Source organism: Nyctereutes procyonoides, unplaced genomic scaffold, assembly GCF_905146905.1.
Source record: "Nyctereutes procyonoides isolate TBG_1078 unplaced genomic scaffold, NYPRO_anot_genome, whole genome shotgun sequence".
NCBI lineage: Eukaryota > Metazoa > Chordata > Mammalia > Carnivora > Canidae > Nyctereutes > Nyctereutes procyonoides.
The window spans coordinates 8,024,170-8,042,238 of NW_026575160.1; the positions used below are offsets into that span (position 1 = coordinate 8,024,170).

General features: G+C 36.5%; 1 protein-coding gene across 2 annotated transcripts in view; it reads right to left on the reverse strand.

Annotated features, from left to right (window-relative positions):
* MACC1 (MET transcriptional regulator MACC1) overlaps nt 1–16,218 on the reverse strand; it is a 61,750-nt gene extending 45,532 nt beyond the window's left edge. For both annotated transcript variants that reach the window (XM_055314676.1, XM_055314675.1), the window contains exon 1: nt 16,111–16,218. The gene's annotated coding sequence lies outside the window, so the exon portion shown is untranslated. The remainder of the gene's footprint in view (nt 1–16,110) is intronic.
* Between the last annotated feature and the right edge of the window lie 1,851 nt (nt 16,219–18,069).

Genomic DNA, 18,069 nt, shown 5'->3' on the forward strand with positions numbered 1-18,069 from the left:
CTATACAATCATTAGCAAGATAGAGAATAAAGGCAAACAAATGGCAATACCATTTGGCATGCATATGCATACACACATATACACTCATGTAAAAGATGACTAGAAATGGGCACCTCAGTGGCTCAGTTGGTTAAGTATCTGCCTTCAGCTCAGGTCATGATCCCAGGGTCCTGGGCTCCCTGCTCAGTGGGGAGTCTGCTTGACCTAGAGAAGGCTATGCAGAACTGGTGGGGAAAAAACCAACTTATTTAAAGATCTTTTTTTTTTTTTTTTACCTCTACATCACTGCATTTCTATTTATATTAAAAGGTGCTAGAATGTTTCAATTTGTATCTTCTGATCCTGTAAGTCCTTGTATACTTACCCACAGAAGTTACTACATTTATAAATACCAAAGATGTAACAATTCTCAAATTTTCTAGATTACTCCAATAAAATATTTAAAGTTTTCCTATGAAAAAATAAATAAATTAATTTAAAAAAAGGCCCATAACAGATAACATGACCCCTGTGAAGAGATTGTATTTTCCAAAGAGAACCACAAATCCAGTATCTCCCATACTACGTGTTTGGGATTTTCTTAAATGTGAATTTGACATTATTAAATAGAGAGGTGGAGTCTATATCCCATACCATTAAAAATAGGTTGGCTTTTGTAACAGTTTTAACCAATAGAGTATGGAAGAAGTGACATTGTGACTTCTGAGGCTGGGTCATAAAAAGTAACATAGCTATGCCTTCGTAGTTGCAATACTTGTGCTTGGAGCTCTGAGCCAACAGATAAGCAGTCTGACTGCACTGAGTCCAAGGTATGAGGAAGCTCAAACTAGCCCAGGTATAGAAACCATATGGAATGGTCCTGAGACTACATTAAGAGAAAAAAAAAATGCCTGGGCATGCTCCCTCCAGCTGCTCCAGCCCCCTGCTGTTCCAACTGTAGCCACTCATGTGACTTCAAGTATATAAGAGACACTGAGTCAGAATCTCCCTGCTGAGTCCTTTCCAAATTCCTGATCTACAGAAACTATGATAGACAATAAAATGATTATTGTTTTAAGCTAAAAAAAAGATCTTTTTTAAAAAGTATTAGAAAAATAATTTATTAAATCAGAAAGTTCTGATACAAAGACAAATTTCTCATACATTCTATCACACAATAAAACAGTAAAGAAGTAACAAATACAAAATAAAAACAAGTCCTGACTCTCATGAAGTTTATATTCAAAATTTATAGTCTTGTTTCATGCAGGTGAACTCTAAAATCATAATTCCCCCCCAAAATAGGGACTAAGGTATATTAATAGAAGTTTTAAAAAGTGTTAATCAAGTTTCATTATGTTACTGATCAGCTCTTCAATGAAGATTATAGATATCAAAGCTTTCCTTATTTATTTATACCTTAAGTCTACAAAAATAATTATTTCCTCAGCTACTTTCATAGAACCTACTTAAAACAGGGAAAACTATGCAAAAACATTGGGAAAACCTTTTGCTTCTGAAGCAGAGAAGTGCAGGTTCTATAGAGTTGAAACTTGGGCTGATAAGAAGGCTGACCCACCTGGGGGGCAACACAGAGGGTCCTGCTCCAAATGCCCTTCTCCACACTGCTTTATTTTTATATATCACCTTTGTTCACTAATTAGTGAGCCTGGGGCGAGCAGGAGGTGGGGGGTGGGGGGAGTCCTTATATTGGAAGGTACAAAGTGGCATTAGGAAGGTACCAGAGGCAATTTTACCTATTTATCTACTACTGAGACAATCATATAGTTAAGAAAAGAGAGAAGGGGGTGACCTCTGCCCTCTGCTCATGCTCTCTCTCTCATTCTCTTAAAAAATAAAAATAAAATATTTTTTAAAAATTACCAGAAATGGACAGCTACAGAGAAACATAAAGATGCCTCTCCATTAACAAACAGTACTAAGTTATATTTCAAAATAATAACAAAAACTGAAGAAAAAATGATGACATCCAAGAAGAAAGAAGTTACTGAGAGACCTCTCTTATCAACATTCTCAACCAACTTACTGGTCATAACAACAAATCCTGGAAGAGAAAATAAATCGTCGAATTGCAACAGGCAAGAGTGCATAGGTTAATCACAGGGACTTTGAACTTTAGGAAACTGCGAAACCCAACTGAAGACACCAGAGATCAAGCAATGTAATTACACAAGAGGGGAGCCAAAGCACTGCATGCAACCATTAGTATCTAATTTCCTTTTTGTTTTGGCCAGGAGAAATATTCCCATTTATGCACAGTTAGGCTTCTAAAGATATCCCTTGACATTATTGCCCAGAAACATGGGTGTTTTCATTATTGGAAGTTTATAAAAATAAGGCAATATTTTCATGCCTATTCCTTGCTTCCAAGCAAAGTAGATATTCAGTGAGAACACCCAGATATCATACACTGGCCAGCATCCATTCTGATAGGTCAGTTTTCCATGCATATCCACTATTGAATATTTTTAATATCATTCTGCATCCAGGAATGCGTTAACCTAAGCCTACCCAACCTAACTGTTCACTTCTCTTTCACAAACCTCCCAAGATGACTGGGTATTACTTAGTAAAATGGGTTTCTATTTTTATGTTTCTTTATTTAAAAATAAATATTTTAAAGAGAGAGAAGTGATACTGTGTCATCAGAATTGATGATCCAATGTAGAGATGATACTGATGGGTGCTAGCCCAAGCCAGCAGAAAGCTCACACCATGTATAGGTATAACAGGAGAGAGGGACGAAAGTAGCAGCTGGGATCCTAAGGATAGGAGACACCCTTCAGCCTATCTGCCCCATATTATCCTGTAGTGTTTATGAAATGGGTTCTGAAGATTGTGCTATTTGGGTTCCAATGACAGCCAAACTGGAGCTTCAGGTAAAAGGAATATGATACAGAGGATGGAGAAATGAGTGTGAGTGTGGCTCGTTCAGGAATTATGTAGCTGAGGAAGGCCGGGCCATGGCAGTGCAGTAGGGACGGAGGTGAGAGGACAGAGGAAGCGGCAAGAGAAAAGGATGCAGAGGTCAGCAGTGCTGGGCCTGAATGACCTTACAAGACCTGCTGAGGAAATTGAACTTAAGCCTAAAAGAAGGAAGACACAGGGGAGTTTAAATCAAGGGAATAATATGATCCAATTTATAATTTACATTGCAGAGGTATGGAATCCACAAAGTAGAACAGAAATAGAGACAAGGAAAAATGGCAGTGGCCTGAATGAGGAAAGTGGTCGTGAGAGTGAAGAGATGTAGACAGAGCTCAATTCATTCTTTGTCTTTCACTCCTGAGCAACCAGGAACTACAAGTTCTGAACTCAAGACTTCCTTAGATTCAATTTCTGAGTTTCAGCCTCCAAGGACTCACAACTTGGAGGTAACTCCCTTAGTCCGTGCACCAGTTGGACCTTTCTGGTCCTCCCAGAAAGGAAGAGTGTGTGTATTCATACTGACTTACTGATAATGATTTTTTCCCCCTCCGTTGCTCCTGTATCTCCCCTAAATAATAAAACAGCCATCTGCAACAAACCACTAGATGTTCAGTGTGAAGCAGTTTTATTATAAATTTCATTTATCTTCATTTGTAAAAAAACAAAAACAAAAACAAAAACAAAAAACAAAAACAAAACAAACAAAACAAAACGCAAGTCTCAAAAGAATCTATTACGTATCCCAGTCAGCGAGAAGCCTTTTAGAGACCCCTACTGAAGTGAAGAATAATATAGGTAAGTGCAGATATTTAGGACTTGGTATTGCTATTAATACCTTTCCCATTCATTAAAACTATCTTTTAGTTGAATCTACCTCTATTGATAAATTTCATGGGCTGTAAGATGGCAGGTATTAGAAAGGAGAAACAAAACTGTGTTTCTCCCTAGTAATGACATAGAGAAGGGCAAAGCCTCCCTTCCCTTAGGGATTTCTAGATTTTAGAATATTCTTCATTGCACGGTGAAAGTAGAGTGAAGCTAATTTTATATTTTATACTTAGTTTGAGGGTTGAAAAATGTGGGTTAGAGGAAAGAACATGGGGCCTGGAATCAAAGAATGTGATCAAGTTCCTAAATCTCTCTGATCTTCATTTTTTAAAAAATCTATTTTGCGGGAATAATAATTATGCCTTTGCCACTGTGTTTTTTGAGAATTAAATGGTTTAATGTGTGTTATAAGGACCAAAAATTCTATGGTTTTAAGAGTGTTCCAAAACTTTTCCCTGTCAAAGCAGAGAGTCAAGAGCTACATGCAACTACTAAATACTTAAAATACATTAGTACAACCTAGGAACTGAGTTGTTAATTTTAATTAATTTAGATTTTAAAAGACACATGTGGTTATGATTACCATTTTGGAAAGTGCACCCTGGAATACGGTTTTAGTTTCAATTATTCCTACTGTAAATTAATTATCTCTCCTCTGCTCTGGAAATCCATGAATTAGTATAGTGTAGTTACTTAAGATTGATTCCTTGTATGTACGCAAAGATGGGTATATGATCAATTTAAAAACAATTGTGAGATGAATTCAGAATGCAACTGCATTTTTCTCTACCACTTTCCTTTTAAAAATGTATTCACTGGGGAAGTTTTTCCCATTACCACTAATAAAAATTCCCCATGTATCTTCTGGTCACTCTCAGCCCGAAAGAAAATCCTGCGGTTACTTAAGTTGCAAAATGCAGTTTTGTTTCATAAATTAGAATGTCTCATCCAGTATTTCCATCAGTACACCAACTCCCAGCGTAAGACAGATCTCCTGCCCTGCAGCTTTACAGCCTTTGGGGGAGGGAGTGCCCTGTGCACGTTCTTTTTCCTGTCACCTCCTCCATCACCCAACTTGCAAGGTCTTGTTACTGAGGCCTCCAAAGTTAGAGAATGGTGAAGGAAAGGGAGAGATAAAACAGAACTTTTTAACTCTACTAGTATGACTGAAAGCTGGTTTTTTTTCTCTGGTGATGTTTATTGCTGATACCCTGTGTGTGTGTGTGACGGGGGGGGGGGGGATGTATGTTTGTGCACTTGTGCGCATGAGCACCCATGTGCCAGTGAGCCCTGGGGGATCCTGAGAAGCTTATGACTGCACTGCTGGTGAAATGAGCAATGCATCTAATCCTTCTGTCAGCTACGCCTCCTTCAGCTCTGTTTTTCTCTCAGAAAGACACTGCAAGCTTTCCAGGAGTTCGCAATAAAGCCACTTCCTCAAAGCTTGAGATAAAAAGTACCATTCTTCACTTCTGCCCTCTGTATTGGGTTAGCTCTCCAAACTCATTCTCATAAGATCTTCTGTTTTTCCTCCCTATAGTTTTTTTATAACCTGGAAGTGAGTAAGGAACTCAAGAACTGTAAAAATATCTCCAATTGGGATTTTAGTCAGATACCTCTTTTTGGTATCTCTGGTCAATTGTCTTAGAATCTTGGCCAAAATTTCCAATTTAATATCCTGTTACTTAACAAAAAATGATCACTGCTGTGGTGTCAAGAGTTAGAAACTAGAAAGTACACAATTGCCAATAGGAGAGCAGTAAATAAGTCTTGAAAGTCTTGATTATATATATATATATATATATATATATATATATATATATATATATATCCATTGTGTAAAAAAAAGTGTGGTATCTTTATATGCAATGATATGAATTAACCATCAAAATATTAAGTGAAAAAAGCAAGGGCACATATTCCATGTGCTTAGAATAATTATTACTAAAAGAATTCAGAAGAAACTGCCATGCTGTGCTTCTGAGGACAGGATTTACAGATGAAGAATCTGAAGCCTGGCCTTTTAACTTACTTTGCACTCTCTAAGCTCGTATACTATTTGGATTTTTTACTGTGGGTATAATTTACATTATGTTTTAAGGTATCTTTGTAAATATATCAGGAGAGATATTAAAGCAACTCTTGATTGTTCAATGTTTTAATATATTATTTTCAAGTCTTTCTTTCTGGCACAGATTCTCTAACACCTGTTTTTCAGCCTAGGCAACCCAACACAGATTTGTCTAAATGCTAGTCTGAGTGAAATACACTATCTAAACAACTGACCAGCTCATTTATAGCATTTACCTCTGGAAACCTGACTGAAACACCAAAGAAAAAATAAATGAGTCTATGTTTTTGAGTAAATAGGTGAGCTGTAACAAACCTGCTTTCTTTTCCCAGGAGAATACAGAAAAATAGACTGGATTATAGGAATAGCATCAAACTACGTTCATTGTTTAAGTTTGTAAGCTATGTGCAAATATGGAGAAATTAACTTTACATCTGGAAAATGATGTTTGATTCTTGATAATTGAAGACAAATCATTTTTTTATTGAATTTTCAGTTTATTGAAATAACCCAAAAAAGAGAATCACCCATTGAGCAGTCTCTGCTGGAGATATGCTACTTTTCAAACAAGAATAGAAGTTCCTCCTAGTAGCCCAGTGTGAGAATCTAGAATTAAATTTAGCTATAGATATCAGGGGGAAATTTCCAGTAGATAAAAAGAAAGTGGTATATGAATTGATACGTGAATTAACACAACTTATTTTCTTTAGAATGGCAAAAGGTAAGAGAAACCCACATAAAGTTTTGCCTTTGATAAATTTTCATGAGGTCAGACTGGTTAGTTTCTAGTAATGTAAGTTTGGTCATAGTATATTTCCTATAACTTCACTCAGGAAGATAAATCAGGGCAGCCCTTGTGGCTCAGCGGTTTAGTCCGCCTTCAGGCCAGGGCCTGATCTTGGAAACGGAATCGAGTCCCGCGTTGGGCTCCCTGCATGGAGCCTGCTCTCCCTCTGCCTGTCTCTGCCTCTCTCTCTCTCTCTCTCTCTCTGTGACTATCATAAATAAATTAAAATTAAAATATATATATATATATATATATATATATAAAAAGCTGTGTTATAGAATTAAACAAAGGTAGGTATTTAACTCCATGCAAAAGGAAAGAAGAAAAAAGGAAAAAAAAAAAAAAAACCCTAGAAAACAATGTAAGTCACAGTATTACAAAAGATATAAATATTCTAAAAATTTTTTCCCAAGACAAAGAAAGTTGCAAGTAGCCCAGATCCCAAATGTCTTCCTTGGTCCTCTGCCTGATTGTCTGGCCTGCAGCTGATTTGGTCATGACCATGGCTTCCTAAAACTCTCTCTCCTCTACTTTCTTGAATTAATATCTTACTGGTTTTCCTGCTATTGTTTTGATCACATCTTCCTTGTTTTCTTCAGTGACTCCACCTATGTTACCTATTTATTTAAAGGTTCATGGGGGATCCCTGGGTGACTCAGCAGTTTGGCGCCTGCCTTTGGCTCAGGGCATGATCCTGGAGACTCGGGATTGAGTCCCACATGGGGCCTCTGGCATGGAGCCTGATTCTCCCTCTGCCTGTGTCTCTGCCTCTCTCTCTCTCTGTCTTTCATGAATAAATAAATAAAATCTTAAAAATAAATAAATAAATGTTCAAGGTTTTTCTTATTCTTTTAATTCTCAGTGATCTCTTTGAGCTACTCCAGCTTTTCCCGTGATTCTAAGTCCCATTTTCATGGGAAAAACTCAGTGATCTTTGTTTCTAACCTAGATCTCTGCCCTGAGCTGCAGACCCTTAACAGCTACCATCAGTGTGAATATTACCATACCCTTAAACTTCTCCAGATGTACCTCAAATCAACATATCCATGGTAGAACTCAGCTCTCCTTCTTTACCTTTACCAAAAAAATTCTTATTTTTCCCCCAGAACTTTGCCTTTGTTGATGGTTTTGCAATATTCTCGGTTATATCAGATTAAAATATTGGTGCTCTCTTGAGCTCCATCCTCTCTCCCACATATTATATCCACCTATTTGGTAAACCTTCAGGCCACAGTTTCTTTCTATCTAATGCCATGGCAACTGACCTGGTTAGTCCTTATTACACCCTTTCTGGAACCGTAATTCCCTCTCCATTTCACTAGCCTTCCATTTCCTTGTTTCTTCCTTCCCTACACCATTCTCCCCACTGCACGAAAATCATGTCATTGAAACAAGTCTAGTCATAGCATTCTGGTGTCTGTCCCTTCCGCTCTACTGAAACTGCTCTGGACAAGCCTTCCACAGAAATTTAAAGAACACCTTTTATTCTTGTTAGGCCTTGCTCTGACATGTGACATTGTTAACTTCTCCCTTGTTGGAAGTTCTCCTCCTTTGTCTTCACTCACTCTACTTGCCACCGGATTTCCTCCTATTTCTCTGGTCTCTCCTTCTCAGTTTCCATTATGGCTGTTTCTTCCTCTGATTCATGTTATTATGGATTATTATTATTATTAATTCATGTTATTATGTCAGAAGATACCACCATGAGCCTCCTACTCGTCTCATTCTGTAGTCCTCAATACCTCTGGGAGATCCATCCACACCAATGACTGTTGCTATGTTTAGGGATTGCTGACTCCCACATCTTTCTCTAATTTATTTGCACCCCTGATGCCCAAACTTGTCCTATTGCCTAAATAATTTATTCATGTAAATAGTCACAGGCAGGTCAAAGTCCATTAGCCTTAGCGGAACTCCCCTATCTTTCCTCCCAAGCCTGTTTCTCTTGTCTTCTCTATCTAAGGGAAGAAGGATACCACTGTCCATCCAGTTAGTTAACCATGTCAGAAACAAGAATATAATCTACAATCAATTTTATTCCATTCCTGTCCCTCAGCCACTCTCCCTAATCCACTAATTTCTATAAAATTAATATCTCTAAAAATTTCTGCCATATTCCAACACTAACGTGGCTTCATTTGTGTAGGCTTTATTTTTTTCTCACCTAGATTTCTGCAATAAAGCCTATCTGGCCTGCTGCTTCCAAACTTTCCTGTTCTCCCCACGTAATATTTTGAAATATGATTTTTCTAAAATGCAAGTTTCATCAATTCAATTTCTTGTTAACTATACTATGAGGGCTTTCCTTCTTTAGCATGATAGGGTTAGAAGTTTTAGTGGGTATTATGACCTATAATCCAAATTCTATAAATTTATCTTTATTTTTTATTTTTTTTAAAAAGTTTCTATTTATTTATTTATGAGAGACACACACACAGAGAGAGAGAGAGAGGCAGAGATATAGGCAGAGAAAGAAGTAGGCTCACAACAAGGAGCCTGATACAGGACCCAATCCTGGACCCCGGGATCACACCCTGAGTCAGAGGCAGACACTCACCTGCTGTGCCACCCAGGTGTCCCTAAATTTATCTTTAAAAGTACTCAGATACATTCTAAGATTTTTGTACAACAATATTCAATGTGGCCCTGTTCAAAATCGCAAATATGGGGAGAAACAGATATTTTCAATACTAAAGGACTAGATAAATTATAATACCATATACAAATGAGCAATTTAAAGCTATGTTATTGAAGGATATACAATGATAAGAAAATATGTACTATATTATTTGGGTAAACTAAAATGATCACATAACATTTTTATTAATTATTCATTCTTAATTTGTATTGTAGTCATAAAAAGGCAGGATACATACACAAACACAAATCTTTAAGATGTATATCCTTGTTAAATATGACTGTGGTTCTCAAGTTTTCTACAGTGAACGTGCAACACTTTTGAAACCAGAAAAAGCAAATAAATGCTATTCTATAAAAGACTATACTCAGATTAATGAATAAAGATGTGGTATACACACACATGCATGCACATACAGAGGAATTCTACTTGGTCATAAAAAAAGCATGTGATCTTGCCATCTGTGACAACATGATGGACCTAAGAGGACATTAAGCTAAGTGATATAAGTCAGACAGAGAAAGAAAAAAAAAAACCAACATATCATTTCACTTATGTGTGGAATCTAAAAGGAAAATAAATAAATAAACCAACAAACAAAAAGTAGAATCAGACCTATAAATACAGAGAACACCCAATGGTCACCAGAGGGGAGAGGAGTAGAGGATGGGCAAGATGGGTGAAGGAGAGTGGGAAATACAAGCTTCCAGTTATGGAATGATTAAGTCACAGGAATAAAAGGTTCATGATAGTCAATGGTATTATAATAGGGTTGCATGCAAATAGTGGCTACCCCATGAGCATAGCATAACTGATTCCATTGCATAACTGAAACTAATGTAACATTGTATGGAAATTATACTCAAATCAAAAAAAAATAAAGACTAAACACAATTGTTAAATTTCTTCAGACAATTTTCTTTATCCCAAAAACAGCCTTGGAGTATCTCCCACTCCTCACTACACTTTCCCATTCTGGGTTAGGTGTCTCTATGCCGCACAAACTCCTGTTTCAGTTCTCACACTCTATTTTCAATTTTATATACTTATTTGTTACTTCCTTTGTAATATGAGCTTCTCCGTCTCTACTTCCTCAGCAAAGCAAAGCAGAGGCAGAATAAGTGTTCAATGAATAAATTAATGAATAATGCAACTCACCTCACAGTGACTCATTCTGATTCCTCGCTGCCTTCAGAGCAAGTGCACACTTCTAGGACTGATATTTGAAAGTCCTTTGTAATTAGACACAACCTATCTTTTCTTTTTTTTTTCTTTCTTTTTTTTTTTTTTTTGGCTCCCATTTTCCCAGTTACTCAATCTCCAAGTACGTCTGTCTATGGGGAGGGATGGTGACTTTCTCATTCAATTCTGTATTCCAGAACTTAGCTCAGTGCCATAGTGCAGATGTTCAGAAATTACTTGTTGAATTAATGATTTGATAAATTAACTTTACCAAACATTGTATTTTCTACTTTCTTATATTTTATAAAAAGCTACTCCCTTTCTTTTTTTTGCCTTTTTTTTCTCTCATCTCCATTGCTCAGTAAAGTCTGATAATCTATAAGGATCATTTTCAATTTTCCTAGGCAAAATTAAATTAAATTAAATGTTTCTTTGATGTAATTTAAATACTAACTAGATTCTGAAATTTTAGAAATTAAGGATTATGATACCTTAATGTCTCTCTTTCCAGTCTGTTCCCACCTATCCTTTCTCACCTGTCCTAACTGGAATAGACTGAGTATATATTAAATCCACTAACCCTACTTACTAATTATTGATGCAATATTTCCTTTTTTAAAAAAATATTTTATTTATTTATTCATGAGTGACACTGAGAGAGAGGCAGAGATATAGGCAGAGGGAGAAGCAGGCTCCGGGGGTGGGGGGGAGCCCAATAAGAGATTCAATCCTAGGACCCTAGGATCAAGACTTGAGCAAAAGGTAGACACTCAACCACTGAGCCACACAGGTACCCCTATGTAATATTTCTGTGAATCAGTTTCTTCATCTCTAAAATTGGTATAATATCATTATGTCCTCCCAGAATTAATTAAATAAGACAATATAATTAAAGTCCTCAGGACAGCACTTGGCATATGGTAAGCATTCAATGACATTAACAGTTGTTAATATTATCATCTTTATTATTAATATAATTAATACTAAAGTAAGTGTTAAGTGGACAAGTCAGTTAATCTCTCTCATAGGTTGAGAAATAAGAAAGTTGATGTGAAATCACATTTTGCACTATATTTTAGAGACTGGAATGTTCCCAACACATCTTAGTCTCTCAGATGCCACCAGGGTCTGGTTTTCTGTTATATCTGGAAAGATTATTTATTTAGCACATTTTAGATAAATAGGTGTGTTGAGAATGTAGAGAAACAGCTTAGCCTCATTCATTGTGGTCTGGAATAAAATATGGCATAAATATTTTGGAAAGCAAGTTATTATCAGTATCTCATAAAATTGAGGATGCATATGCCTATGGCTCAGCAAATCTGTCTTGAAATAGTCTCTACAGTCATTCTTACATTCCTACCCAAGCGCATATGTAGGAATAAATATTGATAGCAAAATACCATACAGCTATGAAAATGAATAAGTTGTGCCACCAAATCAACATGCATTCATCTCAAAAGTGCAATGTTGAGGAAAAGAGCAAGTTGCAGATGAATAATGTATACTCTAAAGTTTATGTAAAATTTTTAAACATTCAAAACAATCTTATATACTGTTTGTGCATATATTCACATAGTGGAAGGAAGAATAAATAAACATACAAATAAAAACAGATAAAAGAATAGAAGCATACAATGGAAAGATAATGTACAAAGACAGGATAGTAGTAACTTCTGAGCTGGAAAAGTGGGGAACAGGATCAGGGAGACTGCTGTCCTTTTTAAAAATTCCTAATTTTTTATTGGTTAAGCTGGGAGTCTTTGTGATATCTGTCTACCTTTAAATATCTATCTACTATGTATTGTACATATTAGGGAAACATGTAAATTAAGTGCCTTTCCTAGCAGAAAGAAAAGACACAGAAAACTCTACCATTCCTAGAAATTAAACCTGGTGTCTGATTATTTTCATCAAGAACTCTAGAAAGGAGTCTCATCTCTGAGCAAGGTGGTAGCTACTGTAACTAAGAGAATTCTCAGGAGAAAATAAAATCTTGGGAAGAAACAGTCAACCTCCTCTCCATTCCCCTTCCTTTCCCCAGATACCTAAAAGTTCTCTATTATTCTGTGAATTGGGTAGAGAAAAAGAGCAGGGCTGAGTTTCATTTTAAGGAGGGACATGCTTGATGTCTCTCCACTTGTTGGGTCAACTCTGATGGCTTTCTAGAATTCCATTCCCAGTGTGATTAAAAATGCAGTTTCCCTTTCCAATGGAAGGTTGATCTGTCTTATTTGCAAACTGCCCATAGCCCAAAGGATCATTTCCCCAGGAAACACTAGCTTTTTCTCTTTTGTCTCAGTGTCACTGTAATTCTCTTAGACCACCAAACTTAACAAATTAAGAGTAACTTGGTGGTTGTCTTTGTATAATTATTGCTTAGTTTTCTTTTTTATTGAATGACATCCTCGTCCCTCTCTTTTCCATTTTCATTCCCAGAACCCGTTGTTTATTCATGCTCAGGTTATCAAGACGTATGTCCAAAGTATTCTATCTGTATTCATAGTCCCTGTGCTCCAAACCACTAATAAGCCAAGCCTTAGATGATCTCACCACCTAGAAGCTGAAGTCCAAATCTCTTTAAAGCTCCACAATCAACCCTATTCCAGCATCACTATCCAAAGATATCCATATAATACCAAATGTCCTTCTTTCCCAGCTATACATAAACATAACTGCTTCAATTTTGCTTCCTAATTTTTGTACTGGATAGCACCTCTACTTCAGTGTTTCCCAAACTTGAGGCATTCTCGTACCTCTTCATGATTTTTCTATTATCAAGTATGATCTGAACTATTTTTTACTTAGTATTCTCTGTAAACCCACTCTCATTTTAGCTCAGATAAGTCTTTTAAAAGCACATTTCTAGCAGTATCATAAATGGAAAAAAATCAGTGTCTGTTGGAATAAATAGGCAATAAGTCTAAAAATTAATGTTATTCTAAAAGTTAAGTTATAACAATACTTCTTGCTCAATAAAATCATTAAGCCTATTGTTACTCTATAGTTCTTACAAAGAATTAAAAACAAATGTTAGAAGAAAGTGTTAAAGTCTTATCAACAACAATAAGACTTTTTCCTTGAAAAATTGAAAGAAATTTGAAAAAATATACTTTCTCACAATGTTACTCAATGTTATTGATCGTTTGGTCTATCTACTGCCTAAAATCATTTCATCCATGCAAAGTTTGGGAAATACTGCTTTAGATGAGATAGTCTCTTCATCTTTTTCTGCCAGTTTCAACTCTGTGCATCCTTCCATGCCTGGCTAAAGCTCCACCACTTCCCACAGTGTCCTCTTCATATTCAGTGAGCCACGGCCTCCTCTTTCTCAGCTATTCTGGGTACATATTTCTTCACTCCATTCTGGTTTTGACTGACTCATATAAAAGCTGAAAGTTTATTCCTTTTAATCTCCAATGATAACAGTTTGAGCAAAGATTTATGGAGTTCTTTTTATTCCCTGATACTAAGCATCACACCTTCTAAGGAGTGGGAATTAATGTACAGTAATGCCACAGTAGCAGGCATGATTGATGTATTAGCACTACCACCCTTTAGCTATTTGTGAATACATTTCTCTTTTAGAAATTAAGGATTATGATACCTTAATGTCAGGACCCCTTCAAGGACTAAGCCTCAGTCACTCTTTAACCAGGACCCTGCCCAGTGGGAGAACATTGCAGGATTGCTAGAAGTAGTTGTTAGATAAATAAATGATGCTTCCTAAAGAAAGTAGGCCACAGATGGCATTCAATGGCAAAAATGGTGCTTTTAGGTAGTACTTATCAAGTGCTTCTTCAGCTTTCCTTCTCCTATATTTTCTTCTGATGTTACCCTGGATTTCCTGACATAGCTCCTGAGAGGATTTTAATTCATGTGGCATATCACACGCAAAGCTTTGCACACTCATCACAAACACTTGTTGCAATCACCTTCAGTTCTCACCAAACACCAAGGGGGATAGTCTTAATAGACAACTAGGTATACATAAGGCCCTTCAAGAAAGGATTTCCCAAAAGCTCAACAATGACAAGCTTTCCAGTTTCTTTCTTTTTTTTTAAGATTTTATTCATTTATGTGAGAGAGAGAGTGAGAGAGTGAGAGACAGTATGAGCAGGGGTAGGGGTAGAGGGAGAAGCAGACTCCCTACTAAGTGGGAAGCCCAACAGGCTTGATCATGACCTGAGCTGAAGGCAGACACTTAACCAACTGAGCCACCCAGGTGCCCCAAGCTTTTAAGTTTCAAATCAATATAATTCCAAATTGTCTTTTGTCCACCAAATTAGCTAATACATTTTAAGATTAGATGGCATTTAACAGATTCTGTCTTGACAATCTCTGTTATTTCCAAGGCACAGGCACATAAGAATAGACTGTTTATAAATAAGCTATAAGGAAGGTAAAAAAAAAGAATAAATGATGCATTTGAGTTGTAACTAGTAATTATGACTTAATTCTAGATTCCATACAATACCCATAAAATCATATTCAATGTCACTATTACAAATTAGAGATAATCATATGATTAAGTTAAAGGGAGTATTTAAAGATGACCACTAAAGTGAAGACAACTTTAAGAATATATCTGAAATGCATCATCATCACTATTAATTATTGGTGTATAAAAAACAGATACTAACATAGGTGATCCAACAGCAATCCTCTGAAAATGGACATAGACATTTTTCAAGAGTGAAGGACACATTAATAAAGTGGAGGCACCAGAATTTTCACCATATGCTCTTTAATCTATATTTTTAAATTGCGGTGAAAAACATAACATAAAATTTACCGACTTGACCATTTTTAAGTGTACAGTTAGGTAGTGTTAGTTATACTTACATTGTGTGCAACTGATCATCAGAACATTTTCAAATTGCAAAACTGAAACTCTATAGCCATTAAACATTTCCTATTTTCCCCTCCCCCAACTCCTGGCACTCACCATTGTGCTTTGTTTCTATAAATTTGGCTATTCTCAATACCACATAAGTGAAATTCATACAGGCTTTGTGTGTGTGTTTCTTTAATCTGTTTTTGAAGCTTAGTTGAAACTTAATTAGGAAAAAGCCAAGCTTATGCTCCATCAGTTATTGTCTAATCATTTATTTAGTACTATGCAAATATCCTATTAACCCAATGAGGTAGCTTTCATACTGACTCTACAAATGAAGAAACTGATGCTTTACAAGGTGAAACATCTTACCAAAGGTCACATATCTGATAAGTAGTGGAGCCACCAAATCCAACTTTATCTGACTTTGATGCCCAGTCTTCAATACACTTGGCTATCTTTTGCAATACTTAAAATTTTCAGAAGATTTCAACCATCTACGTTTCTGAAGTAAACCAGAGTGTGGTGTGTGTGTGTGTGTGTGTGTGTGTTTCTAGTTTGACTTTGAATGTTGCATATCTTCTTCCTCTTTTTACAAATTATTTTATTCTAAACCATTTTTCAAAGTATCATCCTAGTGTCTGTCTCAAAGCTTATTCTAAATCATATTCCACAAAGTCACAAAATATCAGTTTCCTTCCCTTTTTTCTTTCCAAGCAGGGCTTAGATTGGAAGAAGAATTTAGTTGGTTCAATTCTTCTGGAAATTACACAGTTTCCTAGTGGGTACTATATATCAATTGTGAAAAAAAATATTAATTTTTGAAAAGCAACACTTACAGTTGTGGAAATGAACCCCAGTTTCTTCAGTTCAGGAACATTATTTTAGTGAATGGAAGTCACTCCACCAAAACCAAAGGACTCTCGTCAAACGTGTCTCCCTGTGTGTGTGGTGGCTATTGAACTGCTGCTCTTTGAGACACCTGGGACTAGAAGTCCTCCCACTGTGACTCCAAGGTTGCCCAATCAGAAACCCTAAAAGGCAAAAGAACTACAATACCCACAATTCAGACTCTTCACCTGAAACCAGGAGAAGAGAGTGCATGGCTACAGTTTCACCCTAGGAAAAAAGGGTATAGAAACAGAAAAGCACAACAGTAAGGCAAAGCATTTAAACAATCAGATCAGGTGGGTATATGTAAGAATAATTTGTAAATACAGACCTATTTCAGACCTATAACAAGGAAATAAAAGTGGTTTGATGCTTGCCAAGGAGTGAGAAGGCTCCCTCCGTGTTGGCAAGGACTAAACTCTCCTCACGCAAACAAATCCTCATGCAGAGGTGGAACCTGCCCCACTAGATTCTCTTTCAGTGAGTCAGAGCTGAGGATGCCTCACTGCCTGGTGGAGCAGGTGAATGAGAATGTCCCTGGTGAGGCCTGAAAGTCTCTAGTTCTCCTATATTAGCACTGTGACTGGCACTCAGAGCTATTACGGATGCAGTAGAGAACTTTTACCTTTCATCTGACAAAAATGTTCTGGATTTTTAAAAACATGCTTTTAAAAGTGTGAGCAAAATGGAAAATCCTTTTGATATTTCCTTCTATTTTCTGATTTTGTTTCTTCCCTCTATAAATTCCGGCATTATTTCTGATTGCTCAAACTTCAAGAACAAGAAAATCAAAGGGAAAAAAGAAAAATAGATTTTAAAATGTGGGTAAAATGAAAGGTGCAATAATTGCTTCACTGGGAAAAGAGAATGCTTAAAAAAAAAAAAAGCTGAGGAATGTGTTTCCTCCATTTGCTCACACAGCATCTTTTTCTAGCCTTTTGTTTCCTGTTAGACACAACCCAGAAAATGGATATAGACAAGCTCTGGCTTGGACTGGGCCCCAAAACATAATGGGAAGATCCATCTAAAATAAGCAGGTGGTGGGGGACCTGGGTGGTTCATTCAGTTAAGCATCTGACTCCTGCTTTTGGTTCATGCCATAATCTCAGAGTCCTAAGATTGAGCCCCTTATCCAGCATGGAGCCTGTTTGAGATTCTCTTTCTCTCTCTCTTCCTCTACCCATCTCCCTCTCTTAAAAAAAAAATAATAATAAGCATATGGAAGAATAGTGACAAAGGAGAAATGTCTTTTCCCTTTCTGTATTTTCTCTCTACCCATTCTACATGCTACCTCCTGAAGGAACCCTGGGTCTTCATGTGCCCAAGCTGCTTAGCCCACCCCGAGTTCTGCTGAATTTTCTCCTTGAGTAATCCCACAATCCAAACTGGGCTGTTCTATCTTCCTTTGTTACAGGTCCTTGAATCTCCTGACTAGAACCTAACTTGTCTTTATGTCATTTATATTCCTTCCAGAACAAATGGCTCTCCATTTTCCCAGGCCCTACAGATTTTGTTCTCCATGCTGTTTCTTCTCCCTAAAATATTCTTTCCCCACCTTTAAATGTCCTAATAAATTGCATAATATTTTATCTAGTGTTCTCATAATACTTTTTATACCTTGTTTCATTGTGTGTGTGTGTGTGTGTGTGTGTGTGTGTGTGTGTACAGGCAGTCTTACCTTCTTTTTTAATTTTTTTTTGCAGTCTTACCTTCTAGTATGAAGACAATACTTTATTTTGTTCCCACTTGACTAACTCAAATAAATATGCAATGAACGAAATAATGAGATATTAAATCTAAGCTGAATGTCACTACCAATACCATTTCTTTTTTCAAGATTTATTTATTTATTTGATAGAGGGAGAGTGTATGTTTGTGCAAAAGTGGTTGGCACAAGGGAAGAATCT